The sequence below is a fragment of the Dipodomys spectabilis genome, unplaced genomic scaffold (assembly GCF_019054845.1).
Source record: "Dipodomys spectabilis isolate Male_0828 unplaced genomic scaffold, ASM1905484v1 ptg000376l, whole genome shotgun sequence".
Taxonomy (NCBI): domain Eukaryota; kingdom Metazoa; phylum Chordata; class Mammalia; order Rodentia; family Heteromyidae; genus Dipodomys; species Dipodomys spectabilis.
In genome coordinates, this window is record NW_024871053.1 from 313,043 (window position 1) to 340,982 (window position 27,940).

Below are 27,940 nucleotides of genomic sequence, written 5' to 3' on the forward strand. Positions count from 1 at the left end.
TATATACAGGTATTTGTATATATTTACATATAAATATGAATATATGCATATGTACACAGTGTGTATACATATACATTTATTTAAAGAGACAAATAAGTAATATATTAAGAGCATATTAATGACAATGGAAAACTTTAACCATCCTGTATAAGTTATCAAAAAATCAAAATACATATCTCTATAATAATATACCAACAACCAAAGAACATATGGAAAATTCATAAGAAAAGTTAATACATAGACATTGCATACATATAAAGGTTAGTAGAAATAGAAACAACAATAAGATAGCACTGCACAACCACTATGTAGAAATTGGAATCCTTATACATTGGTGCTTGGCACTTAAAGTGATATAGTCAGTTTGTTAAACATACTGACGATCTTTTAGATATTACACAGATTTGCCTCTATGATTCACATTTTGAATCATAATTTTATATACAAAATAGATTTCAACATACGTCCAATGAGACACATGTACAAGAATATACGTAGCAAAACCTTTTATAATAACATACAATAAAATATTGAAATTCCCATTGAGGACGTTACACCCGTATACACATGCATACAAAACAATATGCTCTATCCATTAGAAAATTTAAATGGACTTACTTTGGAAACACTAATTTTACATGGGGGAAATTAATAAAATAGACTACATTTTCTATTTATGTGAGTTCTTTTAATTGCCACATCTGTAGAGGTAGTATATGAAATAATAGCTGCTCAGGGGGAGGGTGGGTTGAAATGATGACAAGAAGTGAGTACTAATAAATATTGGAGCATTTTGAGAGGGTAGTGATGATAAAATGTTCTAAAAGTGAAGGTGATATTCAGAGTCCAACTCTTTAACATTCCAAGTATTATTGTACTTTATTGAAGAATTACAGATTGCATTTGCATTAACCTTAGGAAAAATTTTAGAATAGTAGTGGGTGAATCTTCGTGAAAATTTAGAATTTAAAATTACAGAATTCTTAAAGGCAAACATTTATTATGTTGATGAATAAGACTATCAATAAAATCTGATATGATATATCCTCTGAGTGACATATGACATTGTGAGTCAGTGAATATTCTACAAAATTATGTAAATTGAAGGATGAGATAGGATTGAGAGGGATGAGGGATGATGATCATCAAGATGCATTGTATTGGGCTGGGAATGTGGCTTAGTGTAGACTTAGTTGTAGTGTGAAGCCCTGGGTTTAATTCCTAAGTTCTACATAAACAAAAAAATGCTGGAATTTGCACTGTGACACAAGTCGTAGAGTGCTAGCTTGAGGAAAAGAAACTCAAGTACATTGCCAAGCTCTGAGTTCAAGCCCCAGGCTGGCCAAAAAAATAGATGCATTGTATTAAGACATACACTACCAGCTCATGCCTGTACACCTAGATACTCAGGAGGCTGAGGACTGAGGTTTGAAACCTGCCCAGGTAGGAAAGCCTGTGAGATTCTTATCTCCAATTAAATCTCAGAAAAATCTGAAGGTATTGCAGTGCCTCAAGTGATAGAGTTCAAATCTTCATCCATAGGAGATCAGGGACAGCGCCCACACCCACAGTTCAAACCTCAGGCGAGAAAGAAGAAAAAAAATCTCAATAAATAGTATTCGTAAACTGCTTTGCCAAACAGCAACACCCATACAACTACTTAAAGTTAATTAAAATATGATTAGAATAAAATGAAAGTCATTTTGTGGACCAAACATAGATAGAATACAAAAGTTTCTTACATGGGCAAAGTAAATTTTACATCACACAGTTTGAGTTGAAATTTGTTCTTCAGTCTTCTTAAATCATTTATGCAATTGACAATACTGCCAGTCATAGGTCAATTTCCGTGAGGAACAGATTGAATTCTGCTTTCTCTTCATAGCAATCCAAAAAGGAGAATTTTTGTGCTCTTTTTGACGTATATCTGATATTTTAAAGTAGATTTGTCATAATATAGTATTAATTTAATCAATCATTTCATTAGGGCGATGTTGGTCAGTTTTTTCCAGTAAATCTTATCCTTTATAATAAATGAGAGCATGCTGTGTCACTCTCCTATTAAAATGACAAAATACTTTATAAGATGAGCTTGAAAGGAGGAAACATTAATCTTAGCTTCTAGTTTTATACATTTCAGTTTATGTTTCTTATCCTCATTACTTTGGGTTGGTGGTAGCACAGTGTCCCATGTCAGGAACATGTGATAGATTATGTGTATTCATGGGATCCAGGAAGTAAAGAAGAGGAGGAATAGGAGTGGGAGAGGGAGAAAGAGGAGGAGGGGGAGAGAGAGAGGGAGAGGGAGAAGAAGAAGGAGAAGGAGAAGGAGACAGAGAAGAGAAAAGAAGGAAGAGGAGGAAATGACTTTGATCTTAACGTCCTCTTTGATCACAAGTTCTCAGTGACCAAATCTCTACAAATGTACCCACTTGAAAAGGTTCACCACCACTTTATGGCAACATAGTGAATATTAATTATTAATCCCAATCCTTTATGATTTCAGATTCAATTTCTAGAGTGGTGGGTAGATATTTCTATACAATTGTGATGACAGTCACATAATTTACACGACATAGGTTTGTCCTGAAGTTATTATTTTCTATGAAATAATATCCAAATGATACACTACACTAAGAGTTAAAGGAAAATTTGCAAGGTGTATGGGACGATGTAATTCCCTCCAGATACACATGTTGAAATTCTCTTTCCCTGTCTGGTCACATTTGACTCAACCTTTCAGAGATGACCCTGCAATAATGATCCTGATAAAAGAAGCCTAATATAACTACTCTGCCAGGTGAATGTCCAGCAAATAGATTATAATGAACTAGAAAATGGACCCCTATAAGACAAGAAATTGCTTTGAATAATCATTTTTATAATCAATGTTCAAGTGTGGGTATTATACTCCTGATGTTTTTAAGCAATTTACTTTGGAGTATTCTCTTATAACAGCCCAAAGGCTGACAAAAAGCAAAGGAGTTTTAATTTAAATTTTAAATTTTCTGAAATAAAGATTCATAGTATTTTATTATTTGAATTTTATTCTCCAAACCTTCAGGTTAAAAATATTTTTAAATGTGAATTGAATTGAGGTTCAATTCTCTATTCAAATGTCATAATTAATTTTTTGGATATTTTTTATTATCTTTTATGTAGTTGTACAAAGGAGTTGTCATTAACTGAAACAGTTTATGGATACCATGCATCTTGATCAATGTCACCGGTTCCAACATTCTCATCCACCCTTCACAATCAACCCCACTCATTACATATCTCAATATTATATTATGTACAGAATTACATGTCATTTAACAAAGCAGTTTATGTGTACAATGAACCTGGAATTCTGTTACCATTTCAACATCTTCATACCCATTAAACACTACCCCTTGCTTTGTGTATTTTAATTCTGGGAAGTATGCAATGGATTCTTGCCTGTATTCTATCCTTTTCCCCCTCAATTTCCTACCCCTCTCACATTGCCCCCCACTGTACTCTTTTCTAGTACACATTTACTGGTATTTATTTTTTTGGACTTTGACTTAATATTTTAAGAGAATTATAGTATTTTCACTCTCCATGGACTCTGACACTTCAGATAATTCATTTGTACCTCCTTGCATACCATGCGGTGTGTTTACTTTTACAATTATAGGCACCTTCTATCTACCACAAATGAGGAAACTCATGCAACCTAAGTTTCTCTGGGTCCAGTTAATTTCACTTGACATGATTATTTCTAAGTCTTTCATTTTCCTTTAGAATAGTGCAATATTATTCTTTCTGATAGATGAATAGAATTTGATTATGTATGTATACATATATATTCATACATACATGCATAATTGTAAATAGGGATCAATAAAATTATACATATAATTCATATACACACACAATTCTTGATCCCTTTTTACAATGGGAAGCATCTGGGCTAATTCCATGTGTTGGCTTCAGAAAATAATGCAACAATGAACATGATTGTGCTGGCAGCTTCAGTGTGGCCTTGTTGTTGCTCTATTGGATGAACACCCGTAAGTGGAATTGCTGGATCATAGGGAGCTCTCTATTCAGTTTTGTGAGCAACCTCAATAGTGTTTTCCAAAGAGCTTGAAGAAGATCGCATTTACAGCAACGGTGTAATACAGTTTCCTTTTCGACACATTCCTATCAGTATCTGTGATTGTTTTTTCAAAAGATATTGTAACAGGGTTTAGATGAATCTCAGTGTTGTTTGTATTTGCCTTTCTTTTATGAAGAGAGATATGTCTACTTGTCATTTTATTTCTTCTAAGAAGTTCTCTTTAAGTCTTTATCCCATATATTAATTAGGTTGTTGTTTATTTGAGGGTTTATTTTTGTTGAGTTTAATTTTTGATCTCTTAATATGGGTTAGTTATAAAAATCCTTGTCTGATGCTTAGCTAGTAAAAATTTTCATCCATTCTGTTCTCTTTCTATATATCTTGCTAACATTTTCCTTTGCCATGAATAAACTCTTCAGTTTCATACAATTCTATGGATCCAGAAAGAATGATATTACACCATTATTCATAAGGAAATGGAAAAACTTGGGATAAACTTACATTAAGAGATATGGAGGGAAGTTCCAACATTTATGGAATTCAGTGGAAGTGAACACATAAAATACTACCTTCTCTGGGAAACAAGAGCACAGGCAATACTCGGAGGAAAATTTATATCTTTGAGTATGTACATCAACAAATTAGAACAATCTTAAATCAGCAGTAATGATGCACCACTATGTCCTTGAAAAACAGGAACAAGCCAAACCAAAAACCGGTAGACAGAAATAATACAAATTAGATTAATGAAATAAATGAATCAGCATCTCAAAATCATACAAACAATCATAATTGACTTTTATCTACTAGTAGCTCACAAATTTGCCCAATGAATATTAATGTAGCTATTTCCAGAGATAGACTCACCCAGCTCAAACCAGTGAATGAAAGAAACTTCTAGGATTCTAGGAAACAGTGTTTTGCTTTTTTAAAATAAATTTACTCTGTTGTTATTATTAAGGTGATTTATACAGGGATTACAGTTATATGAATCAGGCAATGAGGACATTTCTTTTTATGAAATGTCTTCAGTTCCTTCACTTTTTCCCAGTCCCCCCCTCCTGCCTCCACCCATGAGTTAAATAGTTCACTTTCATCAACGTTCAATGAACTCCACTGCTTCATTTTTTCACCCTTTTCTCTAAAGCTCTGTGCCCACCCCCCACCTTCCTGAAGATATAAATGGATGTAACATGCATAAGGTCAGGAAGACACACCCATCACAGACTATAAACAACAATAACAAACACAAAACAAAAAGAAGGAATCTTCTGTTTCCATATCTCAGTTTGTTACAGTATATACATATAATTGTATTTAATCATAAAGTCAATTCTGGGAATAAGTTGTGATAACTTTTAATTTTGTATATATAATTGTATTTAATCATAAAGTCAATTCTGGGAATAAGGAGTGATAACTTTTAATTTTGTATATATAATTGTATTTAACCATAAAGTCAATTCTGGGAATAAGGTGTGATAACTTTTAATTTTGTTTTGTATTTAATAATGCATTTGATTTTAACATTAAAGGTGTAAGTAACACAATTCAAGTCCTAGTGAAATTTGAAGGTTCAGATTTAAAGTTAAATTTTCAAAATGTCTAATAGTTCCATTTTGGCAACAAAAATGAAAAACAGGCATGTTTTATACTCAAGAATGTCATTATTTCATATGACAAGGACCTGTTGCAACAATGAGAAGTACAAAATGTCATGTCAAAACCAGCTTTACAATGTCGGTGGGGGGGAGGGGGGTATGATTGGGTGGGGGGGGAGGGGGGAGGCTGGGAAGGGAGGTGAAGGGTAAACAAAGGAGGAGGCTGCAATGCTTGGTAAGAAATGTATGCATTATCCTGCCCATGTAATTGTAACCCCTCTGTACAGTATGTTCTCAAATAAAATAAAATAAAATTTAAAAAAAAATAAAATTAATATAATATTAATTCAGTGGAAATAAGAAATCAAATACTTATACAATGCATCAATTCCATAGATTGTGAGATCTATTGATAAAATTAATAAAACTTGTTTTAAGTAGATTACTTAAGACATGAAGCAAGTGATAATTTTCTTTTCTAGGTGAAGTTGATGTGGAAATCAAAGCCCAAATATTCCAGAGTTCTGTGTGCTTGATAGGGTCATTTTACGTGTATGCTTGGCTCATCTCAATGTTATTTGAAGATAACTAAAAACAGGACTAGAATAAAAAAGACTCAAATGTTTAGTTTTATTTTGTGACTAGATATGTCTTTTTTAATATCTCTTTATTTTATTGGAAAAATCTGGTAAATTCATTTAAGTAACATCAACAATAATAAGAAATCAACAATCCCTAGCTCCTTAAAAGACAATCAATAAGAAAAAAAGGAAACAACAAAGAAAGAAATTGAGTCTCATTTTGCACGTGGTCTTTATATATTGTGGTGCTTTGTAATTGTGGATTATGTGACTATCCCATGAATCTAAGCGCAAATCACCAGGGCTACTGGCAGAAAATTACAAAATATAGAGCAGCTACCACAGCTATGCAGTTGTATGTGGGTTTCAATACAATAGCAGCAGGGCATAAACTGTACAAAGGAAATAATTCTAGTGATTTGCAAGCAAGAATTTGATGAAAAGCATACTTTTATCTTCTTAAATGAAATCAGAAGACCACACTTTGAAAGCTTACTAGATGATCAGCCCTTTAAGTAATAGTGCCATTTTTAAGGCACTAGATAATTCAAGTCCTTCATCTCCCCTCAAACATTACTGCCATTCACAAATTATTGCAAAGGTGAATTTCCAGTGTGTTTTGATATTTCAAAAGGCTTAGGAGTAACATAAACAATATTTTAAGTTGTTGAGAAAATTTAATTTATAATAAGCAAACAAATTAGAGTCAACTCTTTAGCATAACCTTTAGGAAAAATGAATTTAGGAATATGGTATGTCCTTTGTAATTTAATATTAGACATTAGGGCAAAATGCTGGAAACAGACTCTGCAAGAAGGAAACAGAAAGGGCTGGGAAGGTGGCTCAGTGGTAGAGCGCTTGCCTTGCATGCATGAGGCCCTGGGTTTGATTCCTCAGCACCACATATGAAAAAAGAAAAAAGCCAGAAGTGGCTTGTGCCTCAAGTGGTAGAGCGCTAGCCTTGAGCTGAAGAGCTGAGGGACAGAGGTCAGGTCCCACAACCGGACCCCCAAAAACAAGAAAATAAAAGAAGGAAACAGAAGTCTTTGATAAGATATATTAAAGATTACCTAGGGACAAGTAATTTCACCTACATTTTCTAATATATGATAACATACTTTTGTCTGCTAATCAGACAGACTCAAAAAGACTTTTAATTATGATATGAAAAATGGATCATCATGAATGAATGAAATCAGGGAGTAGATGGCTCAGGAGCTTGATGGTTCTGTTAAATATTCTCATCATTTTAAATGATCTGGTGTTTTTATATGTGCAGAATTATGAATGTATTTTATGTCTGTGTAAGAAAGTTTGATTAATAGATCATTGTGTGATACACAATGTCAGGAACCTAACCTGAGTCACAGTGGTAAATATGTGTGTGTATCTGTATGTGTGTGTGTGTGTGTGTGTGTGTGTGTGCAAGTCTGTATATAGAAGGAAGTATCTTATTTTTGTCAGGGTATATACTTAATTTTATTAGGTATACTACATTAAGGACAGCAGATAAAGGTAATTAACCTTTAGTGCCATATGTTCCTATGATTTCATGAACAAACTAAGAGTTATGTTTGGGGTGTGAGTTTTGTGGAAAATCAGCTGAAAGTATAAACATTTGGAATCTTGAGAAAGATATCAATGGCAATCATTTCAGTGTAGATCAATTTTAGACAACACTTGAAAGGATACATAATCTTATATGAAAACAGTTTTTATTGATTTTCCATAGCTACACTATTCTATAAATTTGTAGGAAACAAGTTAATTTATGGAAACATAATATTAATGTAATTATTTATTGCATACAGTTTTACGTTAGTTTCATCAAGTCGAAATACCATTTATTTCTACTATACAGGAAGGAAAACCCTAAATATTGGAGTTTGTGCCATATTTCACATTGGGAAACTTTGTATCAATAAGTTTATTTCTTTTGCTTCTGCTTTCCTATTCATATTTCTGTTTCTCATAGTTTTCTATTAAGGACTTTTTCTTTCTCCCAATTTGGGGCTTGAACAAAACTCATGCTCTCAGTTTGTTTGCTAACAATAGTCAGTCTACCTTTTGAAACATGCCTCCAGCCCAGAAATTTTTATAGTTAATTGGAGACAGAACCTCATGAACTTTCCTACCACTCGGAAAAACATTATTCCCAAAGTCTCATCCTTCTTAATCACTAGGATTATAAAGATGAGTCATAGACCCCAGGAGTCAATGACTTTTCATGTCTTATAGATTCCACATGTTTGCTAGTAATTGTAATAATAAACTACCACAGATTAAGTCGCGTTAACACTGTAAATATATTGCCTCTGAAGTGGTGGACCTAGCACTCCAAGATCAGGTTTGGCTTCTTCTGAGTCCTCCTTCCTTGGCATATTCAAGACCTTCTGATTCTTTTGGAGGATACTTAAACTTAAATGCTACCTTTGAGATTCTGTTTCCCAATGCAGTCATTTTCTAAGGCAATGGGTTATCGATTTTTTTTTTTTGGGGTCTATTCGTGGGGCCTGAACTCTAGGCCTGGGCACTGTCCCTCAGCTCTTCAGGTCAAGGCTAGCACTCTACCACTTAAGCCACAGCGCCACTTCCGGCTTTTTTTTTCTTTTTGCTTATGTGGTGCTGAGGAATCGAACCCAGGGCCTCGAGCATGCAAGGCAAGAGCTCTACCACTGAGCCACCTTCCCAGCCCGTGGGTTATCGATCTTTAGTATGATTTCAGTGGACAGTATCCAACACATAACATTTTACTTAATGGATAGAAGAAAATCTCTAATAAGAAATTATTTGGTTTGTGCAAGGAAGTTATGGTTATTCTTTAAAAAATTAGTAAAGGAAATAAAATTTTTATTAAAACTTGCTAAACCAGTATGAACTGTTGACATTAGACATGCCAAATTCTTACTCTGGCACACACTTAAATTCCTAGTAGTGCTGGAGGATTGAACTCCAAACCCCATTTGTAAGTTAAACAGCATCTCTACTATAGCCATACCTGCAGATTGTAATTGGATTTTTATTTTGAGGTAGTATTACTGTGCCTGGGTCTGCTTGGACTGTGGTCCTTCTAACCCAACCCCAACACATTGCACGCAGCAAATGGTTAGAGTTTCTGAAACCTCTTTTTTTGTCTGGGCTTTCCTGGAACTGGAATTCTTTAATCTCTGTTTTCCAAGTAGATAATATTAAAGGTTTGAGCCACCTTATACAGTAAAAGTATACAATCTCAAAATATCTTGATATTGCCTATATTTGTGCTTAACATATATAGCTAACTTTAATTTTCTCCCTCTTTTGTTTAGTACTCTGATTTGAAAACATTGGCTTTCTTGATATACATGGCTTTGTTTGGATGGAATCCTATAACAAAAAAATTTCCCAAATGTTTATGTCAAAAGGCTTCAGGTTGGAAAAAAACCCATTGATCCTTAAGTTATAATTGCATCATATTTATAGGGTTAGTCAATGCTTTCTGAAGTATGAAAAGAGAAGGAAGGAAGAAATGTGAAAGATGTCAGGTCTTTGTAGAAATTCTGTACATGTCACTTTATGTTATCTTCCTTCCTTAAATCTTTAATTATTAAAACCTCCTGGGTGGATATTGGTTGGACTGATTGGTAACCATCTCCGGGAAATGAAGCTGATTTTAGGAGGCTGATGGTGTGGTAAATAAAGAATGATGAGAATGAGCACAGATATTGTCACAGAATGAGCCGACCAGATTCAACCGCTGAACAGCAAAATAAAGCAAAGTTTCAAGTCTCATGATTCACATTGGATCATTTATAGATAGATACATATACATATACATGTACATATACATTTACATATACATATACATAGATACATGAAATAGTAAATCTGCAGTAGAATATGGAGAAAGTTGGCTTGAAAAGTATTAAACTATATCAAACGGGTTGAAGGAAACGTAGAGTAAAATATAAATAGTTTAGGATAGATTTTGCAGAGTTTTTGTAAAGGATGAAAATACTTCCTTCATTATATACTTTACAAATATCCTTAGTATGTTTTAAATTTTTTTATATTGTAGTAGTAGCATCTATACAATGCTGAGAATAGGAATTACACAGAATATGCAACATGGCTAGGCACTGGTGGTTCAAGGGTGTAATCATTTGGGTAAATGCCCAAAAGTTGGATTGCTGAGTCATAGGGGAACTCTATGTGGAGTCTTTTGAGGAACCTCCATACTACTTTCTCAAGTGGTTGAACAGTTTACACTTCTACCATCAATGCAATAAGGTTCTCTTCTGTCCACATCCCCTCCAGAATCTGTTGTTATTAGAGTTCTTGATTATAGCCATTATAACTGGCATGAGGTGGTATCTCAAAGTTGTTTTGATTTGCATTTCTTTTAAGGCTAGTGAGGTTGAGCATTTCTTCATGTATCTATTGGCCATCCTACTTTCCTCTTCAGAGAGATTCTCTTTAAGTTTTTAGTCCACTTACCTATTGAGCAGTTGTTTCTTTGAGGATTTGTTGTTGAGGGATTTAATTTTTTGAATTCCAGGTATATTTTAGATATGAGACCCTTGTCCGTTTTGGCTAGTGAAAGTTATGTCGAAAAATGGTCTTTCCAACTTTGGCGGGTGGTGGGGGGAGGAGAGGGGAAGGGATGTTAAGGGGAAACAAAGAAGGATGTAACAATGCATGTACCTCCCCCCCCCCAGTATAACCCCTCCTTTCACTGTATTTGATGTTGGCATAATTTGTGGAGGGGAAGGCAAAAATAAATTGTTTAAATAGGGATACAGGTGGGCCCATTGCAACAATGAGATATACAAGAAGTTAGGTCGAAAATGAACTTTACAAGTTTGGCTGAGGCGGGAATGAGAGGGAAGGGAGAGATAGAGGGGATGGGAGATGGGGAGGGATGGGAAGAGGAATCAAAGGAGGAGGCAACTATGCTTAATGTGAAATATAATCATTACCTTGTCCATGTAATTGTACCCTCTCCGAATGGTATTTTCACAATAAAAAAATTATCTGAAAAAAATGGTATCAGTTGATAGTGCATATGATTTTATTGTTCATTACAAAGATAATGTAGTAAAAATTTTCATAGCAATTACATTGCACTAGGTTGTGGGCAGATTCTAATGTAAATAATATATTGTGTTCATGTAGACAGTTTGAGTATCCAAAGTTTTTATATGCCTGTGGCCCTTAAACCACTGATATTGAGTGACAAATGCAATTTCCTATCAGTAAAGAAGTTTTCCTTGTATCTTTTCAATATGTATTTTTATTGTAAAGATCCTGTGCAGAGGGGTTACAGTTACATAAGTAAGGTAATGAGTACATTTCTTATTCACCATTGTTACCATCTCCTTTGTTTTCCACTACCATCTCTTCCATTCATACCTCCCCAATTCTTCCCTTCATCCACCCCCTTTAATAGAGTGTCTTGTACATCTCATTGTTACAATGGGTCAACCTGTATTCTTTCCTTGTATCTTAAATGCAGAAATGCTGGCTTGTTTCATGCTGATTCTACTTGTGTAGACACACCTAAAGTCACTTGCCAAGTCCAAGAGTACATAAATAAAACGCACAACATTTATTTTAATTTCTTTTTTTTATTGTGAGAATACCGTACAGAGGACTTACAATTACATGATAACGAGTATATTAATTATCAAGCATTGTTGCCTCCTCTTTGTTTCCCCTTTCCATCCCTTCCTATACTCTCCCCCTCTCCCCACCTGATCCTCCCCCCAGCCCTCACCAAAATTGTAAAGTTTGTTTTTCAACATAAAAACTTGAACATCTCATTGTTGCAATGGGTCCACCTGTATCACTATTTAAACAATTTGTTTTTTCCCTTCCCCTCCACAAATTATACTAACATCAAGTACAGTGAAAGCATGGGTTATACCGTGGTGGAGGGACATACAAAGCAACAAAGAAATCATCTTAAAAATATGTTAGAAACAATTGCATGAAAGAAAAAAAAAACAAAATTTTGAATCTTTATCTTGGGGTTCATTCCCATAACATCAACTTATCTGAACTTTTCTGCTTTACTCAGACATATACTAGTTATTGCAAATAAGGGAAAACATGGGACCTATGTTTCTTTCGGCCTGGCTTACTTGACTTAATATAATTTTTTTCCAAGTCTTTCCATTTCCTAACAAATGGGGCAATGTCATTCTTTCTGATGGAGGCATAGAATTCCATTGTATATATATACACTACATTTTCTTGATCTATTCATCTAGTGAGGGGCATCTGGGTTGGTTCCCTATCTTAGCTATCTTAAATAATGCTGCAATAAACATAGTCGTGCTGGTAGCTTTAGTATGGTCTTGTTTGTGATCATTTGGGTAAATTCCCAAAAGTGGGATAGCTGGGTCATAGGGTAGCTCTATGTGGAGATTTTTGAGGAACCTCCATATGGCTTTCCAGTATTTGAACAAGTTTACACTCCCACCAGCAATGCAGTAAGTTTCCCACATCATTTTTTTGAGTTGATATAATAGTGTTCTACACATTTATAGACAGGTTACAAATTATTCTCAAATTTTAATATATTAAAAATACTTTCTTATTTTCTTGGCCAGGAAATCAGCAAGACCTCAGTCAGCATTTCTCACATAAGACTTTTCACATGGGTTGGTTAAATGTTGACCTAAGCTCCAAACTTCTGAGGACTCACTCATCTGCTTAGGAATTGATGCTGGCTGTTGGATGCCATTTAAGTCCATAGAACTTTATTCTTTTCCAGGGTATTCTCCATCTACTTTGGTTGTTGAGAAGGTCTACAAGAGCAACCATTCTGTTGGGAGCAGGGAGACACCATATGATTTTTACTTACTGAGATTTCTGAGTGACTTGCTGTCACTTGTATTGCATTTTACAAGTTGAATCTAGCAAAACCTACCAGCTTTAAGAGATAAGAGGAGTGGTAAAAGAACTTTTGGAGACAAACGTATCTTCAACATTATTTTGTTCCAAGCATTCCCTCTAAGGCATATTCAGCAAGTAGTGAAACTAGTGTTGGCTGTATCTATGTCTTTCTCCTTGTGTGCATGTGTACATGTATATATGTATGTGTGTATTTGTGTGTATAATAACATGCATTGTACATGTATAAGGGCATATACAGACATATATGCATATATAAATAAATATATATATAAATATATTTGTATATATATATATCAGTTGTTCAGTGATTTAATTTATACATCCCAGCACATTTCATTCTCACAAAGTGTACATGATAAACTGCTCTGAGGATCTGTGCTCTATGACGGGCATCCTTTGTGCTCACTTCCCCCCATCCTTGTGAACAACTTCGGCCTACTTTTCATAGGATAGCTTTGTTTTCATTACATGTAGTTACTTACTGATAATAAAAAAGTTTCGTTTGTAAAAGAAAAAGAACTTATAGGTCAGAGGTTAAAAGTATCCTATCCGTCCCAATGATTCCTATGAGATAAAATTTATAATAGTATAAAAGTGAAAAGGAATTCCTAGATCTGGTTTTTTGCCATTTAGAATAGAAAAGAATAATATCATGTCACTGTTATAATTCTTAAGAAATGTAAGGGTAACTGATGGTCCCTCTCATGTTCCCACAAAACCAGTGGATTCTGTAGGATTATAGTAGACCAGCAGAAATTCTAAGTAGCAGACATGGAGCATGAAAGAGAAAGAGAGGAAATGAGAGAGAGTTAAAGAGAGAGAAATATCATAATGCTGAAAGTGCATAACAGCTAAACAAGAGCTGTATGAGAATAATTATTTTGCGATCTTCAGACTCTTCATGTACATTTAAAGGTATTTGATGTATGATAAACCATCAACATGAAATATAAAGTCATTTTGACAAAAAATAAAAATGATTCAGAAGAAATTATAAATGCAAAAACAATCTTCACAGAAGCAAACTCTCAGAGATATTTCATGACTTTGAAAAGGATAAAGTGGCTGAAGTGAGTATAAATTTAGAAGTACGACAATTCACAAAAACATCAAAAGATATTCATATATTTCATTATACAACCCAAAGCAGAAAGCAAATGTTGTTTAGATGATTTTTTTTAAACACAGTTATCTCAGGTGCAGGGAAGATGGCTCAGTTGTAGAGTGTTTGCCTTGCATGCATGAGGCCGTGGGTTTGAGTCCTCAGCAGCACCACATAAGCACAAAAAGATGGAGTGGTGCTTTGTCTCAAGTGGTAATGCTAGCTTTAAGCTGAGGGACAGCACCCAGGCCCCAGTGTTCAAGCCCCATGACCAACAAAATCAAAATAAAAAAAAAACACAGTCTCACTTTTGTGGCCTCAACTCTGTAATACTGCTGCTTCATCCTAGGGCTAAGATTTTAGGTATGGACATTTTTCAACACTCCTGATTCAGACTCTACTTCATCATTTTTTTAAATAAATATTTTGTTCTTAATTTTCCTCTTTGTAAATTCTCATGCTCCTATAAAAGTGATTTGGCCATCCCAGTAACCTTCTCAAAGTACCTCCTAATGAGGACTTACAAAAAATAGTATTATAGTACAACAAGGAAAACAATACTACAAATAAGAAAAACCAATAATTAAATATTAATGATTAATAAAATAAAAAACAAAACAATTACCAGTGTTTTCAGTATTTGAAAGGTACTACCTATTAGATTTTACTATTTTCTCATATTCCTGTACATTTAAAACTGACTAAGATTATGATGCTCAACAAGAGTTTTATAGACTATGTGCAGTCTTTAAAGTTACCCACTAAGATTACTATTTATGGCTCATCTCATCATTTGTACATGGCTTATATCATCATTTGTTCCTCGCTAACATATAAAGTAAGGAAGCCCTATTGTTTTAACAGAAACTGTAGTTAACAAAGTCTTAACTCTTTATTCTGTTCCTTTACACAAAGACTTTGCAACTTCTCATTAGTAAAGTTTCTATAAACTCTGAAATGTACATAATTAGTAGTATATGTCTGCTACCATAAATCTTAAAAACTTTATAGAAAAGTATTATGACCTGACAAACAGTCCTAGTTTTTGCATATGTAAGTAAATTCCCAAAATTAAATATGTTTAAAACATTAAAAGTTTTATCAAATCTTAACACTTGCTGCTGTGTTCATTAGGACAGTTGCCTTGTATAGAATAATTGCATTCCTTCTCCTACACATATCTTGAACAACAAATATCTGGGATTATTTTGTTTTTGACATGTCAATCTTGACTTTATTCTTAAATGTGTGCTTATGTAAGGAATACATGTTTCTAAAAGTTCACGACGATTCTTTTAAACGTATTTTTTGTTGAATTATATAGTTTAATAAAATCAATTACACTTTATATATAAAAAGTTTTCTGTGCTCAATTCAGCATCACGTACACTAATATTGGAAAAATACAGAGAAGATTAGCATGCCCCTGCATAAGGATGACAGGCAAATTCCTGAAGCATTCCAGCAGATGCTGGAGGGGATGTGATCACAAGGGAACAGTACTGCATGGTTGGGGGAGTGTAAACTTGTTCAGCCACTTTGGAAAGCAGTATGGAGGTTCCTCAAAAGACTCCACATAGAGCTTCCCTATGACCCAGCAATCCCACTTTTGGACATTTACCCAAATGATCACAAACAAGACCATACTAAAGCTACTAGCATAACTATGTTCATTGCAGCATTATTTAAGATAGCTAAGATATGGAACCAACCCCGATGCCCCCCAGCAGATGAATGGATATGTGGTATATATACACAATGGAATTCTATGCCTCCATCAGAAAGAATAGCATTGTCCAATTTGTTAAGAAATCAAAAGACTTGGAAAAAATTAAGTGAACTAACTAGGGCCAAAGAAACATAGGTCCCATGGTTTCCCTAATTTTCAATAACTAATATATGTCTGGGATAAGCAGAAAAGGTCAAAAGCTATCTGCATATGACCAAATAAGATGAAGTTAAAGAAAATGAACCTCAAGATAGGAACACAAGTGTTTTTTTTTTCTTTATTGCTATTGTTTCTAACGTACTTATAATGTGTGATGTGATTTTTTTTGTTTCTTTATATGTTCCTCCCCTATGCTATAACCCTTGTTTTCACTGTATTTGAAGTTGGTGCACCTACACCTTGTATATACGCTCCTCTAATTTGGAGAGGGGAAGGAAAAAAACAAAATGTTTAAATAGGGATACAGGTTGACCCATTGAAACAATGAGATGCACAAGACACTATGTTAAAAAAAATGAACAATTTAGGCTGGGGAAGGGAAGAAGGGAGTGTACTTGCGGAGGTGCGAGGGAAGTGATGGTAGGGGAAAAATAAAGGAGGAGCTAACAATGCTTGTTAGGAAATGTACTCATTACCTTGCTCATGTAAATGTGACTCCTCTGTACAGTATTTTTACATAAAAAACGTACAAAAATATTCGGAGAGGGAAGAGTTTATTTCCTTTATTTTACTCATAAAATATTTTTAACAAAGAAATTAATGCGAAACACTGATATGAAGGATTTTGAATAAATGTGTGTGTGTGCACGCGCATGCATGCACACAAACTTGCATGTGTGTTAGTATGCTCAGAATTTGAAATCAGAGTTTCAAGGTCTGGCCAGGCCTATCCTTTCTAGATTGCTGATCTAATATATGAGCTACATCTCCATTCCTGGGCCTTTGCTGGTTCATTACAATTTTTGAAAAATAATCTCATGAATTTATGTTGCCCTGATTGGTTTCCAACTGTTATCCACAGATCTCAGTTAGGATTACAGATGTGACCAATCAAGACATAGCTTACAGAATTACTTTAAAAGTAGAAGAAAATTTACTTCACAGGGCCTGTTTCATTATCTCCTACTTTTAAAGCAATTTGGAGTGATTATGTGTGAATTTTTTCGGTTTTGGATTCATAAAAAAGTAAGTGATTATATTTAAATGTTTTAGTACTTTTAAAAAAGGAAACTGGAACTGTGGGACAAAAGAAATTTGCCCAGGGCTGGGAAGGTGGCTCAGTGGTAGAGCGCTTACCTTGCATGCATGATGCCCTGGGTTCAATTCCTCAGCACCACATAAGTAGAAAAAGAAAGCCAGAAGTGGCACTGTGGCTCAAGTGTTAGAGTGCTAGTCATGACGTAAAGAGCTGAGGGACAGTGCTCAGGTCCAGAGTTTAGGCCCCACGACTGGACGCCCTCCCCCCAAAAAATTGCCTCTCTTGTAAGCTCAGCTTTGTGCATGATAACCCAATATCACCAACACAGTCTGTGTTGAAGACAAAATGTAACAGAAAATAATAACCATGGGCAATAATTGCTATGCTACTATTTCTTGGACAATATGAATATTGAATTGAGAGTGTAAGAGAATGGAGAGATTTTACCCACATTTTTTGTATTGCTGAAAGACTTTTGGAAACTTTGACTCATTTCCTTCCTCACAGTGTGTCTTTGGGCCATGCTCTCACTGTCTTTAATTACAATTTTTCCCAACACTAAAATGGTAATAACATTAGCATTATAGCAAATGTTATCTTAAGAATTAAGGGGTCTGGGAAGGTGGATCAGTGCTAGAGCGCTTGCCTTGCATGCCTGAGGCCCTGGGTTCGATTCCTCAGCACACATAAGCAAAAAGAAAAAACCGGAAGTTGTGCTGTGGCTCAAGTGGTAGAGCGCTAGCCTTGAGCTGAAGAGCTGAGGGACAGCACCCAGGCCCAGACTTCAGACCCCACGACCGGACCCCCCCAAAAAAACAAAAGAATTAAGGGAAATAAAACTTGTGAAATACTTAACATAAACTTCTATGAATGAGCTTTGAGTTTAGCCAACTGTTTTTTTAAAAAAATAATAATAAATAGAATACGATAAGTATTAAAGAAACCATTACATGTAGTGAACAACCAGAAGTAATGTTATCTATTGACCATGCTCTGATTCCAAGGAAGCCAGATGGATAACTTCCTATGCTGTAAATCAAACTAGTTATCTTAGGTCTTGATAGTGTAAAAATATTAGGGACAGAATAATCAAGGAATGTTGTAGACTGAGGTGAAGTCCATATGAAAATGTGCAAAACTGATAATACAAAATTATCTGAGCAATAATATTGTGGTTTAGATCATTTAAGTTACATCACAAAGATAAGAAAGTCCTAGAAGAATGAATTCTTTTTGATGTCTTATCATAGGACCTTAGAACTCTTTCTTCATTCTTGTAGAGGCATCATCAGTTGAGAGGAACTGTATATTTTTTTGTTTGCTTCCTTCCATTTATTCTTCAGTTTGAAATCTGAACTTCTTGAAACTGAAAGAAACCAAGGGAAATTAGACACGCAGGCTTTGGAAAGAACAAGCAAGGTAAAATAAATAAAATACATACAACCTTGTAAAAGGTCTAAATTGAGTTATATATTCTCAAGTGTAAACAGAAAATAATTAAGCAATATCATGTTATTGAAAATTGAAAAGTGGTAGGAGTTGCTTAATTTTTTTCCTTTCTACTACCTTGAATTAATTATTGACTTTGTATAGAGAAATTAAAGATGAGATTGACAAAAAACTTGATAGACATGTTCTCCATAAAGCCCTGAAAATCGACACTGGGTTTACAAAGTTGTGTTTAATACAACTTCTATGCTGGCTTAATGCTTTGTGAGTAGAAGTCATTAGAGAAATGTAATTCAAAATTACTATGATACTACATCAAAACTATTATAACTCTTACCAAAAACACTCAAAGGAACCAGGTGTGGTGGTAAAGGCTTGTAATTCCAATCATTTAAAGGTTGGATTTAAGTCTAAGGCCAGTCTTGGGTACTGCAGATAGTAAAAACCTGCCCTTTATTACCTTTTGAATAAAAGGTAATATTGTTAGTGAGAGTGTGGATAAAAGGAAATTTTCTACAGTCTTGGTCAAAATACAGGTTAGTATTCTGGTTGTAGAAAGTAGTATGCAGATTTCTAAAGAAATCCAAAGTTGAAATATCATCTGACCCACCAATCATGTGATTATTTTTCTCGGGGTAACTCGTAAATCTATCTGTAGTTCATTGTTATTCATATTATTCACAACAGCCAAGATATAAATCAAAGTTCAGTGTTCAAGTACAGAGAAATAAAGCATCTGTGGTACCAGCAAAAATATCTTTTTCTGTTTCATCCTTAAAATAGCAAGAGACTTCTCCCTTTAGCCACAACTTACAATGACCTGGAAGATGTATTATACATGAACAAAAATGTTGTCTTCTGATTTTTGTAAACACACACACAAACACACACACACACACACAAACACACACACACACACACACACACACACACACACACACACACACACACACACACACACACACAAACCAACATCAAACATTAAGAGAGAAATTCTGAAAAAAAATAAACCAGAGTGTAACTCTTGGGGCATTCAGGTCACAATGTAGAAGATAGTAGATATACAGGATGAACAGGTATAGAGTTGTAATGTACAACATAAGGATACAGGGGACAACACTGGCCTTACATAGGAATGAAGCTAATTAAGTAGGAGTTGTTCTTCCTAGTAGGGGTTGTTATTTTAGTTGTTCTTTCTTAAGTAATGTATAAGATGAATGTAATTCTTTAAATAAACCTGCCTGTTTGCAGAAATAATAGCAAACAATATAGCAAGTATGTTGCATGCTCACCATAGAAGAAAATGTTGAAATAAAATACATGAGATTATCCTTGATGTAAATTGATTATTACAAATAAAGGAAACCATGAGACCTATGTTTCTTTAAATCTGGCTTACTTCAATTAATATGATTTTTTCCAAGTTCTTCCAGTTCCTTAAAAATGAGGTGTTACCTTTCTTTCTGATGAAAGCATAGTATCCCATGTATGTGTAACTGTGTGTGTGTGTGTGTGTGTGTGTGTGTGTGTGTGTGTGTCATTTTCTTGACCCATTAATTCACTGAGGGGTATCTGTGTTGATTCCCTATCTTAGATATGGTAAGTTCTACTGTGATAAACGTAATTGTGCTGGTGGCTTTAGTGTGGCTTTTTTTGTGGTCACCTGGTTAAATGATCAGTAGTGGGATTACTGGATAATAGAGGAGCATTATTGTGTACATCAAGGATAATCTTAGTAGATGAGCAGAATAGCTCAATAGCTATGTATATATGACCGCATAACGTGATTCCAAGTGAAATGAACTCCAAGACATGTTCTTTGTTGTTGTTGTTCTTAATGTACTACGTGATTTCTTTTTATCCTTTTGTATCCGCCCCCCCCCCCCATGGTTGCCTGAAGTCACTGTAGTTGATTTTGATACTCTGGGTATTGTAAATATGTTGGTCTGAACTGGGGAAGGGAAAGGGGCAAAAACAAAATGGTGAGACAAAAGACAAAGGGGAAACCTATGCAACAGTGATACTCACAAGATAATATGTTGGAAATAATCTTGGGGTGGACTTTGGGATTGAAGAGGGATAAAATTGGGGAAGGGGAAACAAGTTAGAAAAGAAATGAATTCATTACCTTCCTTATGTAACTATAAACCCTCTGTATATTACCTTGACCATAAAATTTAAATAAAAAATAAAATAAAATATATGAGAGCCTCAATACAGGAGATAGGAGTGAGCGAAATACTGTAGTATAGTTTAGTGAAACAGCTGTGGAGAGCAGTAATTTTACTTTTACATAGGAAGTAATAAACTAGCATACATATTTTGAGCCTCATGTCAGTCACTAAAAAGGGAAAACAAAATGCATAATTAGCAAACCAATAAAGATAAAATAGAAAACTAAACCATTGAGATGAAGAAATGACTAAGACTAAGAATAACAAATGACACAATTAGGTAACAAATAACAATATGGTAAGTTTAAAAAATACTACTCATAGTTCTATTAAATGTTGTTTACATCATAGTTTGTTAGAACTATAATTCAAATCACAGTTTAATAGTATATCATTTGAATAATAGGTTACTTATTGTTGATTTTTTTAATATTGAATGTTTAATACATAATTTTAATTTCCGCAGCAATAGAAAGAAAAAGTGAAACTAATTTTAATATTATATTTCATGAATTGTAAAATTGAGAAGACCCAGCAATCCCACTTTTGGGCATTTACCCAAATGTTTACAAACAAGACCATACTAAAGCTGCCAGCACAACTATGTTTATTGCAGCGTTATTTACCATAGCTAAGATATGGAACCAGCCCAGATGCCCCTCAGTAGATGAGTGGATCAAGAAAATGTAGTATATATACACAATGGAATTCTATGTCTCTATCAGAAAGAATGTCATTGCCCCATTTGTTAGGAAATGGAAAGACTTGGAAAAAATTATATTAAGTGAAGTAAGCCAGGCCCAAAGAAACAGAGGTCCCATGGTTTCCCTTATTTGCAATAACTAATATATGTCTGAGACAAGCAGAAATGTTCAGATAAGTTGATGCTAGGGGAAATGAACCCCAAGGTAAGGATTCAAATGTTTTTCCTTTCTTGTGATTGTTTCCAACATATTTATAAGAGGATTTCTTTGTTGGTTTGTATGTCCCTCCCCCACAGTATAACCCCTTCTTTCACTGTATTTGATGTTGGCATAATTTGTGGAGGGGAAGGGAAAAACAAATTGTTTAAATAGGGATACAGGTGGACCCATTGCAACAATGAGATGTACAAGAGTTTATGTTGAAAAATGAACTTTACAAGTTTGGCTGGGGGGAGTAATACGTAGGAGGGGAGAGCAGGGGGGATGGGAGATGGGAAGGGATGGGAATAGGAAACAAAGGAGGAGGCAACAATGCTTGATAAGAAATATACTCATTACCTTGCCCATGAACCCTTTGTGTATGGTATTTTCACAATAGAATAATAATCTGAAAAAATTGTATCATTTGATAGTGCATATGATTTTATTGTTCATTACAAACGTAATGTAGTAAAAGTTTCATAGCAATCACACTGCACTAGGTTGTGGGCAGATTCTAATGTAAATAATATACTGTGTTCATGTAGAGAATTTGAGTATCCAAAGTTTTAATATACCTGTGGTCCTTAAACCAATACGTTACTGATATTGAGTGACAAATACAACTTCCTTTCAGTACAGAAGCTTTCCTTGTATCTTTTTAATACACATTTTTATTGTAAAGATCCTGTGCAGAAGGGTTACAGTTACATAAGTAAGGTAATGAGTACATTTCTTATTGAGCATTTTTACCCCCACCTTTGTTTTCCCCCTACTATCCCTTCCCAGACTTCAAGCCCCCTGAACAACAACAAAAAGTCTCAATTTTCTTGGACTGTCTAACTCTTCCTAACATTCACCAAAGAAGCATTTTATCACCCACTACATTTAAGTCCTATCCTAGCTACTGCAAATAGAATGATTTGGTATCTTTTGTCAAAAGTTTCATATTTGCAGAAACAAATACCAGCAGCGGTAACTTTTTTCCAGTCAATGAATTCTGGGCCTGGCCCCTGAACATGGTTTTGCTGGTAGCTTAAATGTGACCTTGTTTGTTATTTATTGGATTAGTGCCGAAGAGGGAAATTACTGGGTCTTAAGAGAGATCTATGTTTAGTCTTTTCAGGAAACTCCATACTGCATTCCACAGCGGTTGAACAAGTTTAATTTCACACCAAGAGTGTAATAGAGCTCCCATTTGGCTACATCCCTGCCAGCATTTACTATTGTTACTTTTCTAGATAATGGCCGTTTTAATTGGGACGAGGTAGAATCTGTCTTGTTTACTTGTAGGTTTGTGGATACCTTCTAGTTACCATGAATGAATCCATGAAACCTATATTGCTCTGAGTCTGCATTCCTTTCTCTTTTCTCTTAGTACAAAGTTCCCAAGCCTTTCATTTTCCATAAGACTGGTGAAAAGTCATCCTTTCTGATGGTTGAATAGAATTCCAGTGTGTGTGTGTGTGTGTGTGTGTCTGTGTGTGTGTGTGTGTGTGTGTGTGTGTGTGAGTGTGTGTGTGTGTGTGTGTGTGTGTGTGTGTGTGTGTATGACTGTGTATTCCTTTCTTGTCTAGTTTGTTTTATTAAGACAAAATTATACTACCTGGTCCAGGGAAGGTATCACTATGTAATTCCACTCTCTAATCTCCTGTCTTAGTCTGAATGCTAGAAGGCATGTATCCCATTGCCCTGCCATAGTTTCTTGGTTTATTTAATCTAGATACAGATTAGCAATTCTGAACTTCTCCAGAGATATTATCCACTAAACTGCTGATACTGTTCATGTACTATTTTCAAATATGTTCTAAAATTTGACACAGTATATGAGTATTTTCAGATGCACCTGCAGGGGTTTCTGATTCTTTCTTCCATGGATCTGATCCCTTTAATAATGATTACTTGACTCTCTTACTATCTCTGGCCCCTACCTATGTAATATTCTCAAACAATTTTGAAGAAAGTTAACTTGAGACTTTCTAATATTAAAAATTATCACTTGATTCTAGTATTACCCAGGACATATTTTCTATTGTTTTCTAATTTTTCTACATATTCTGAGAGTTGTTTCATTTGTGTATTTGGTTGTGCACATGTAAGTGTCTCTGTGTGTATGTGTATGTTTGTATGTATGTATCCAAAAGTCTCAAGCAATCTTGATCATGACTGGTATTCCATCACCTGAGTCATTGTTCCAATCCAAGTTTTGGCTGCTTAATTATAGTTACTGTTGCAAAGACTGTTCTGCCCCAGCTGGATGCAAACTGAACTTCCCAGACTCCTTTACATTCTTAGGTTTTATTTCTCCAGGAGTATCTACTTTTAAACTACAAATATTTTTGTGAGTGTAAAGTCTAAACTGTAGCCCAGACTTTTAACTCAAGAATTCATATAAAGATAGATGAACATAGACATTACACATCCTGAGTGTACACTGTTAGAAATGTGATCTTATGCTGGGTGGTGGTGAGATCTGAGAATTGGGGATCAAAGCCAGCCCAAGTGGGAAGTCTCAGGGATTCTTTTCGCAAATTAACTACAAGAAAACTGGAAGTGGCATTGTGGCTCAAGTGGTAGAGCATTAACCTTGAGCTGAATAGCAGAGGGACAGTGCCCAGGCCCAGAGTTCAAGTGCCAAGAACATCACCAACCAAAAAAAAAGTGAAAAAGAAAAAGAAATAACACCTTAGCCAACAGTTCATTTCTAGTATAATCCTTGCTCTCTCAAGATGGACTTTTTATCCAGTTAAGTCCATGCTCTTATACCTGACTTGCATTGGAACCAGAATTATTCTTCCATTCTACTTTCTATAAAGTTGTGTGATTAGCAAGCGTGATTTAGAAAAAGAATGGCCTCATACTTCGTGTTCCACTTAGGAGTAATGTTTTCTCTATATCACTCCCATAAATCTACATACTGGACTTGGCTTTATTGTATCAATGTCATTTTATTTGTAGAGTCTTCTATTGTACATTGAACCCTTATACTTAAACACAGAACTTCTCTTTCCCCTTTTATTACTATTGTTTGTCTTACTGTTAATTCATGTACACTTTGGAAATAATGTGCAACACATACCCTCACAAAAAGAATGATCTGAGAACCTTCTTCCCATTTAAAATTTACCTTAATTTACAGAGAACTTACAAAGTTTGAACTCAATGTACTCATGGATAATGTATTTACAAGCAATATAAATTTCATATTTTCTCTTTATTAAATAGTCTCTGAAACACTTGTTACCTCAGGTCCAAAAGTGTCCTTGTGTTATTTCAGTGTAGCCAGAAAACATTCATTATACCTCAAGCAGAACCATTGCTTGCTACTGGAAGTAACTGTTACTGGATGTGGAAACTGATCCCAGGAGAAGAATGGAGCATAGAGGAATGGCAAAGTTCCAGTCAACTTGAGCTTTCCTTTTCACTATACAAGAAAAGAATCCCAAGGCTTGATGGAAACTGTCCCTGACTTTTTCAAGTGTGTTCTTTACTCATATAAAACTGTTCTGTAAACTTCAAGTTGAGAGTATTACAAAAAGAAATAAAGTGCCATAGAGCAAAAGGAAATAACATTGTTTTAAAAATGTTCTATTGCAAAGAAACAAAGACATGGAGGTTTTAAAGTGTCTTATGGATGGATATTTCACCCCTGAGATGATTCTCTTGTTGCAGGAGTCAGTTATCAATTCCTTTAGTCTGGCCCTGAGATCTCCAGAGTAATAAGGATTCCAAACAAGCAGAATCCAGTGAGTATGATCAGCAAAAGGATCATCTTCTCAGACCAGTACTCCTTTAAGGAGTGTCCCAAAGAAATACCTGGTTTTTTTGTTGTTTGCTTGTTTGTTTAATGTGTGCTGGTTCTGGGGCTGGAACCCAGAGGCTGGACCCTGTGCCAGAACAACGTGTGCCAACCTGCCCCCAAAGCTAGTACTCTACTGCTTGAACTAGTACTCCACTCCTGGTTTTTTGGTGTTTAATTAGAGATAAGAATTTTACAGACTGTCCTGCCTGGGTTGGCTTTGAACCAAGATAGTAAGAAACCCAAGTGACATCAACTGTATGGACTTCTCTTTTGAAAAGAGAAATATTAGATGAAGTTTATTATAAAGCTAATATTTGACAATATTTAAAAGAAGAGTATATGCCCAGCAAAAAGCTATAACTTAACTCAGCAAAAGTAGGTGCACTCAATCCTTTTGGAATTATTTTTTCAGCTTGGGAAGATTATTGATCTTGTCTTTCTTTTTGGGGAAACTTAAAGTCATATTTCACTTTTTTGTTGGTCGTGGGGCTTGAACTCTGATCCTGGATGTTGTCCCTTAGCTCTTCAGCTCAAGTTGAGTGCTCTACCACTTTAGTTATAGCACCACTTCCAGGTTTCTGGTGGTTAATTGAAGGTAAGTGTCACATGGACTTTTCTGAGCAAGCTGGCTTTGAACCACAATCCTCTGGTCTCAGCCTCCTGAGTAGGTAGGATTACAGTCATGAACCACCAGCACCCAGCTCATATTTGCATTTAGCTGCACTGAATGATACCATGTAAACAAAAAATGGAAAATTTAACCAAATGATGACATTGCAGCTTTTCAGAAAAATTGAGGTAATAATAAATATGTCCTCCTTTTCCATGTTGTTACATTAATGACTCATGAGCTATGGGACCTTTACATTAGCATCCTCTGCCATCTGTATAGGTGTATTTAGTAACAGAAAATGTTCATAGAAAAATACAGAAATACTGAGATTTTTAGAAAGCAAAGGAGATGATCAAGTATGAAAGAACAGCATAGAATGAAATGCATTTATCACACAGATATTAAGAACTAGCCTAAGAGATTTCGAGTGCTAAAGGCAATGAGGAATAAGCCTAGTTGATAACTAGTTCTTCAATAACCAAAAATGGTTCTCTAGACCAGTTTCTGGTATACCTTATTTACTATTATTTATTCCTTCCATCTGGAGTTATTCCTTCTCTTCTGTCACAAATGTTAATTAGTATCTGAATTTTTGGTGCCATGACTGGCCACAAAGATCTCCAAATCTCACTTAGATTACCTTTTCCTTTCTGATTAGCACAGACCACACAAAATCCTGGAATCTTTGAATTTCCAGAATTAAACTTCACCTGACATCCAAGCACATTCCTGGCATTAATTGCTGTGACCTAATGAACAAAACATTTTTTTTCAACACAGTATCCTAATATAAATAAAGTACATGAATTAAGGACTATTGTCAGTTGTCAATATGCAAGGAGCAATAATATATTCCAAGTATGGGTTCTTTATTTTGCATTTACTAACTAAATTTGTTTGTTTGTTTTTTGCCAATACAGGGCTTAAATTCAGGGCTAGGGAATTATTCCTGAGCTTTTTTATTTTTTTTTCTCTTTTCTCAAGGCTAGCACTCTACCACTTGAAGCACAGCACCACTTCCAGTGTTTTTCTGTTTATGTGTTACTGAAAAATTGAACCTAGGGTTTCAGGCATGCTAGAAAATCACCATACCATAAAGCCACCAGAGCCCTAAATGATTTTCTTAGAATGGCATTACATTTTCATTCCATAATTATGTATCATAATTTTGGCCAAGTACTAGAAAATGATGTAGACAAAAATACAATAAAATAAGTCCAGTAAGACTGGATGGACAATGAATAACTGTCACAGTCTAGCCAGGGCACAGAGGGGCTTACCTCATGGAATTGTTTCAACAGGCTGAGCGAGACAGCTCCTGACACACAGCCTAACTCCTGAATGAGAGGGCCACGTTGGGTTCCAGCCACATGGGGACGCTGGGCCACCTCTTCCAGCACCCATTCAACCAGTTCCTGTGAGAGAGAGAGAAAGTCAGAATTACACTTAAGCCGGCTGCCGGTGGCTCAGAACTCTAATCTTAACTATAAAGGAGGCTGAGATATGAGGATCGTGGTTCATAGCCAGCCCGGGCAGGAATGTCTGTGAGACTCTTATCTCCAAAGAACCACCAGAAAACTGGATGTGGTGCTTTGGGCTCAACTGGTAGAGTGCTAGCTTTGTGCTGAGGAGCTTGAGAACAGCGCCCAGGCCTAGAGTTCAAGAAGTGGACTGACAAGAAGTGGACTTTCCACCACAGGAAGTGGACTGAATAGCACCCATTGTCCTAGGGAGGATGGTAGAGAAGTCATGCCAAGCTTCCTGTGAACTTGAATTCAAAAGTATGTCACCTGGCTTCTCTGTGC

At 35.2% G+C, this 27,940-nt stretch overlaps 1 non-coding gene across 1 annotated transcript; it reads left to right on the forward strand.

Moving 5' to 3' along the window:
* Positions 1-15,633: 15,633 nt before the first annotated feature.
* LOC122096564 lies at positions 15,634-15,739 on the forward strand. The gene has a single exon (XR_006145339.1). It is a non-coding gene; the product is annotated as a U6 spliceosomal RNA (small nuclear RNA).
* The last annotated feature ends 12,201 nt before the right edge of the window (positions 15,740-27,940 follow it).